The sequence below is a fragment of the Heptranchias perlo genome, chromosome 7 (genome assembly GCF_035084215.1).
Source record: "Heptranchias perlo isolate sHepPer1 chromosome 7, sHepPer1.hap1, whole genome shotgun sequence".
In the NCBI taxonomy this organism is placed as follows: domain Eukaryota; kingdom Metazoa; phylum Chordata; class Chondrichthyes; order Hexanchiformes; family Hexanchidae; genus Heptranchias; species Heptranchias perlo.
The window spans coordinates 77,294,872-77,301,460 of NC_090331.1; the positions used below are offsets into that span (position 1 = coordinate 77,294,872).

A 6,589-nucleotide genomic window follows, 5' to 3' on the forward strand; every position below is an offset into this window, starting at 1 on the left:
TATCAGCAAACTGTGATGGTGTTTTCCTGTATGTGACAGGGAACTGGGAAATGTATCCCACAAGACCACAAAAGGACTTGGGCACCAGATCGAGAGACCATCAGTTCATCCGATGTCGTTGAGAGCTGACACACAAAACCACCATAGAATCGAGCACTGTGAACACACAGCTCCCAGAGAACCAACAACAACAATAACTTGCATTTATATAGCGCCTTTAACGTAGTAAAAAATCCCAAGGTGCTTCACAGGAGCATTGACAAACAAAATTTGACACTGAGCCACGTAAGGAGATATTAGGACAGGCTTGGTCAATGAGGTAGGTTTTAAGAAGAGTCTTAAAGGAGGAGAGAGGGGTAAAGAGGCAGAAAAGTTTAGGGAGGGATTTCCAGATCTTAGGGCCTAGACAGCTGAAGGCACAGCTGCCAATGGTGGAGTGATTAAAATCGGGGAGCCTCCGAAAGCTTGTGATTTTAAATAAAACAGTTGGACTATAACCTGGTGTTGTAAGACTCCTTACATTTGTCCACCCCAGTCCATCACCGGCATCTCCATATCATAGAGTAACAAAAGCATGGATGAGGGTTTCAGCAGCAGATGAGCTGAGGCAGGGGTGGAGACGGAAGATGTTACGGAGGTTGAAGTAGGCGGTCTTGGTGATGGAGCGGGTATGTGGTCAGAAGCTCATCTCAGGGTCAAATAGGATGCCAAGGTTGCCAACGGTCTGGTTCAGCCTCAGACAGTGGCCAGGGAGAGGGATGGAGTCAGTGGCTAGGGATCGGAGTTTGTGGCAGGGACCAAAAACACCCACACAAGACACTATGGATCACCTCAATGCCCAGCGCTACTCAAAAATACTCAACTGTGTAAGATCGTCAGAGTGTGTATCTACAAGTGTTGTGTAAGCAGTAATGTACCACAGTTCAAGTGTGCAAACATCAATAAAAATTTGGGAAGTGAAAAGGTGCGTTTTCATGGGCATCAGGTAACAGCAGTATCAGGCTTAACTGTGATGCCCCACCTAGTCAAATAGTCTATCTAGGCTGTACTCATGAAGAATGCCCACTTGAACAGTGTATTAGCGGGTGAATAAAGCCCAAGAAAATATAACCCAACAAGGATCATTAGGTTCAGGAGAGGAGAAGAGAAAATGGGCAAAAAATGGGGCGAAAAATTGATGTGAAAAAGGAAAAGATTGTTGCACACTCATGCCGGGTCTTTAATGTAGATTACATCGCAAGGTGCTTTACAAAGGAAGGAGGGAATAAAAAGTGAAAAGAATGAAGGAACTGACAACACGCCATGGTGCGTGAGTTAGGAGAGGAGATCAAAAGTTTGTACGAAAAGATGGATCTGTGAAGGTCGTCAAAGGTGTAGAGAGAGAAGTAGATAGATGGAGAGGTTTAGGGAGGAAATTCCAGAGAGTTGGGACAAGCCAGCCATCAACGGTTAGATGAGGGAGGTGGCTGCAAAAAAGACCAGAGTTGGAGGTTTGAATGTTGCGTTAAGCCTGTAAGAGGTTCATAGATAGGGTGATTTCTCGTACAACCCAAATCCACTACTGATTCAGATCCTCAAAGTACGCCCTGTGTAATCTGTGAAGTTACAGGTCCCAGTAAAGCAGATAACCTTCACACAATTCAATGGAAAATCATTTGCAAAATAAAGATTGTTGCACTCAGCTTTTTAAATGAGGCTGATTTACACTGAACTAATCCTGATGTGGAGATGCCGGTGATGGACTGGGGTGGACAAATGTAAGGAGTCTTACAACACCAGGTTATAGTCCAACAGCTTTATTTGAAATCACAAGCTTTCGGAGCTTTCCTCCTTCGTCAGGTGAGTGTAGGGTTCCATAAAGGCACAGCATTTATAGTCAGAGAACAACGCCTGGCGATTACAGATAATCTTTCCAACTGCCCGTTATCACATCTCGGCAGAGATATAATCAAAGCAATCAAAGGAGTGGATGGTGTTCAGACAGAGAAACATTACATCCAAGACTACTGAATACATAAGCGGTCAGAACACAAAGACACCGAGAGAGAGAGAGCGAGAGACACGAAAGGCAGAGAGAGAGAGAATGACCAGATGCATTAAAAACAGATAACTTTTTTTCTCTGGTGGGGTTACGTGTAGCGTGACATGAACCCAAGATCCCGGTTGAGGCCGTCCTCATGGGTGCGGAACTTGGCTATCAATTTCTGCTCGACGATTTTGCGTTGTCGTGTGTCTCGAAGGCCGCTTTGGAGAGCGCTTAACCGAAGATCGGAGGCTGAATGTCCTTGACTGCTGAAGTGTTCCCCGACTGGGAGGGAACACTCCTGTCTGGCGATTGTTGCGCGGTGTCCGTTCATCCGTTGTCGCAGTGTCTGCATGGTCTCGCCGATGTACCATGCTCCGGGGCATCCTTTCCTGCAACTTATGAGGTAGACAACATTGGCCGAGTCACAGGAGTATGAACCATGTACCTGGTGGGTGGTGTCCTCTCGTGTGATGGTGGTATCTGTGTCGATGATCTGGCATGTCTTGCAGAGGTTGCCGTGGCAGGGTTGTGTGGTATCGTGGACGCTGTTCTCTCACTCCTGGAGCAACTTGCCTTTCCATCAATTGACCCGACCTGTAAACTCAGTATCTCAACGAATAATTCCAGGTGTTAACTCCAGTGTGAAGTTGTACAAATTACAGATGATCATTTCATCTCACCTCTCAGTCGATTATTTCATATACTAAGGGAATAAAATCTGATCCCACACTTTTGCCATCAAATCTAAACCCAATGATGATATTTAGAGGAAGCTGTGCCCATATTACTGCCCACTTGGCAGCAGATTTCCACGGCCAGGATCACCAAACTGAGCAAATAGGAGTCAATGTTTGAATGTGGTCGAGGTGCAGTATATAAAGGCTGAACGCTGAAAGGAAAAGGTAGAGCAAGAGAGAGAAGCAGCTTCTTTACTGTTAGAAACCAGCCAGCTGATCACACAAGAGGCAGAATGTAATCCTTTCTCCTCATCATTGCTGCAGTGCAGATCCTCCACTGCTCAGGTACGTACTGGAGAGAGCAGCACCTCAGAAAGCAACGAGTTATTGTTAATGAGCTTCAGTCAGTGATATTTTACCAATGTTTAAACAGAATTCACTGAAGAATGCTGGAGTGTTTTGTACAACTTTCCTTTTCTCTCTGCAGGAGTACCAACCCCTGAGGATGCTCTGAGAGAGTCAGTTATAAAACTCAACAAAATCGTCGAGATCACCAATCTCTGTGGTATAACCAGGAGAAGAGTGAAGGATGTAAGTGTGTCCTGGTCTAAGTGTGTTTCACTCTCTAAAGCCTACAAGAATATTACTGAGTTCAGTTAGACTCTGATTGTTAAACATGAGCAGAATATTATATTACACACACAATGGTGGGTGAATCTCAGTTCAATGCTGATATTAAAAACAATGCATTCTTATGTTTTGAATATAGCAATTAGAGCAATGACAATTCAAACTGAGATTTGAAATTCCTCCAAATTAATTTCCTTTGAAATATTTCCTAATCCCAATCATCTGTCATTCTTTTTTAATTTCCGTCCATTATTAAAGGTTCCAGAACATCGAGCATCTCTACAGCGATGGTCAAAGGAGTCATTTTGTGTTTGGACAAATTCAATCTTTTGTCCCTGTTGGTTGATGATTTTGACTGTCCCAGTCGAGGCATCTGTTGAAAATAAAGAACTGTGTTGTTCTGAGCTTTATCTGACCAGAGTAAGAACACTAGATACAATTACACACTAATGATCTGTTTTCCTTTCATTAGATTTATCGCACAGGCACATTGTCATACAACATGGATTTAGCGTTCACTGTGAAAGAAACCGTCTGCTCCAAAAATTCTGGACTGGAATTTGATGATCCCAGCTGCCACTTCCGCACCAAAAAGACCGCTGTGAGTATTGAGTTATATTGTATCATAGAAATATCATGTGTACTGAGTTATATCATAGAAATATCATGTTTACTGAATTATATCATAGAAAGGGCCGTGTGTACTGAGTTATATCATAGAAAGGACCGTATGTACTGAATTATATCATAGAAAGGACCGTGTGTACTGAGTTATATCATAGAAAGGACCGTGTGTACTGAATTATATCATAGAAAGGACCGTGTGTACTGAGTTATATTATAGAAAGGACCGTGTGTACTGAGTTATATCATAGAAAGGACCGTGAGTATTGAGTTATATCATAGAAAGGACCATGTGTACTGAGTTATATCATAGAAAGGACCATGAGTATTGAGTTATATCATAGAAAGGACCGTGTGTACTGAGTTATATCATAGAAAGGACCGTGAGTATTGAGTTATATCATAGAAAGGGCCGTGTGTACTGAGTTATATCATAGAAAGGGCCGTGTGTACTGAGTTATATCATAGAAAGGGCCATAAGTATTGAGTTATATCATAGAAACTCCCTGTGTCAGTGCTGAGCTTGTTGTCAATCAATAATTTTAATTAATTGTGACAGGAAAAAAGTTTTTGCAAAAGCTGTGTTCAATATTTTGCTGATAGGGTCGTTGACATCGATGTGGAGTGTCGAGGTTTGAAGACGGTTGACAGCAACAGTGACTCATCAGAGTCAAGTGAAAACAGTATTGAGGTAATTCACAATTATACAAATCAGGGGAAGGGGCTTTCTGTATTTTGGGTCAGGACTTTCTTCCCCCTGTAGAACTTTATGTGGAACAGAGGGATTTTCCAGTGTGTTGTAGGGAGCCCAGAGAGTCACTCTCCAAATAGTGTGAGGATCACACCAATATGTGTTCAGAGATTGAAAAGTTCTTCAGGCAGGGATGGTGTGTGACTTGGAGGGGAACGTGCAGGTGGTGTTGTTCCCATGTACCTACTGCTCTTGTCCTTCTAGGTGGTAGAGGTCGCGGGTTTGGGAGGTGACAGCATTACCAATAGTCAACTGAGAAACAACCAAATCAACACCTTTACAACCAGATTCGCATCAACCACACAATCTATATTCGGTGCTGGCAACTTCTAGACCCATCCTGGACAGGTTCACCACCTGGAATGGACATCAGGGCAGCATCAGATAGTGTTTAAGTGCGTAGTGTCCCTGATCAGTTTTTCTTTAGAAAGATGTGGTGAGATAGGAAATGATGGTAAGATATCAAGGCACACAAATGTTGACCTCATGATTCGAAAACTCAAGATTATTTACAAAATATCTCACTAGTCCCTTGTGCTAAACATCTAAAAATTAATATTTTAGTACAGGTGGAAAAGAAATCAAAAGAATCATCAATCAAGCAGACTTCAAATGTAAGTATAAACTGGGACTTTTTGTCAGATGATTTTCTTGTTGATCATGATTATTAACAATAATGTCCATAATCCAGGACTCAACTGTGGCAGAATGGAGTCTGAGAAGGCAATTTATTTTTAGTTCGAGGCACTGGGGGAGGGGATACTGATGCTCGATTCCTGTGGGATGTTTTCCAACCTTTGCAAAGGATTGTTGAATTGACCCCAAATACAGAGGATGAGTTTGTTCTCCACTGAAGATAAAGTGAGCTGAATATCTATGGGACAGGACAATTGCAAGTGATGGTATCATGAGAGTAGTGTCTGTTACATTCTCACCAATAATAGACACTAATTACTGGTCCTTCCTGGGGAGAAACAGCAGGTTCAATACAATAAATATCAATTGATGGATAACCTCACCTTTCATTAGTGTATCCATTGACCCCACAGCCCCACTGTACCAGGGCTGTATTGATTATTGCTGCACTGCAGAACATGAGATGTTTGGTGGGGACTTCTCCACTCCAACACTGAGCCACTGAATCATAATTCTGAAATTTAATGAGTTAACATTTCCTCATTTATAATTTAATATTTAAATTTTGTTTGAAGCGAATTCTAAAATCTGTATTATTTATGAAATGTCTCATTGGTCCCCTGCGCTAAAATATATATATATAAATATATATAATATATAAATACGAATATTTTAATACAGGTGAAAATCAAGTCAAAAGAATCATCACTCGAGGAGTTTTCAAATGCAAGCATAAACTGTGACTTTGTGTCAGATAATTGCTTTCTTAATCATAATTATCAACAACAGTAAAACATTGAACTCAATTTGAACTGAGTCCATCTGAAAATTACAATTCTGTTTATTTCGTTCATTCCAGGAAACAGCGATGATTCAAGAGCCCGACACTAATCATGAATTAAACTTTTGAAAGGCCGAGATTGGTGTGAAGACAAGAAGACATCGTTCAGATTAAAGAGGATGTTATAAATTGTACTTGTTCATATATCGGGGGGTACCTGTGGTTCCTGATTGTACATTTTATTGTAACTGGGAGAGTCTATAGTTTGGTGTATATTGTTGTCTTGTATCCTGTGGATCATATTAAAAGTATAAAAAGAATATTTACTGATCTTCGTCCAAATGTTGTTTCTCACTTCACTGATCAGACGGGAATTCAAACAGATGCAGCGCTCAAACCAGCCTGTCATAGATTTGTGACAAGTTTCCTCAGTCTAATGATAGCTGCTGATGATCTGGGATTTT

At 41.5% G+C, this 6,589-nt stretch overlaps 1 pseudogene; it reads left to right on the forward strand.

The window, feature by feature from the left end:
• Positions 1-2,996: 2,996 nt before the first annotated feature.
• On the forward strand, positions 2,997-6,136 carry LOC137324051 (secreted phosphoprotein 24-like; annotated as a pseudogene).
• The last annotated feature ends 453 nt before the right edge of the window (positions 6,137-6,589 follow it).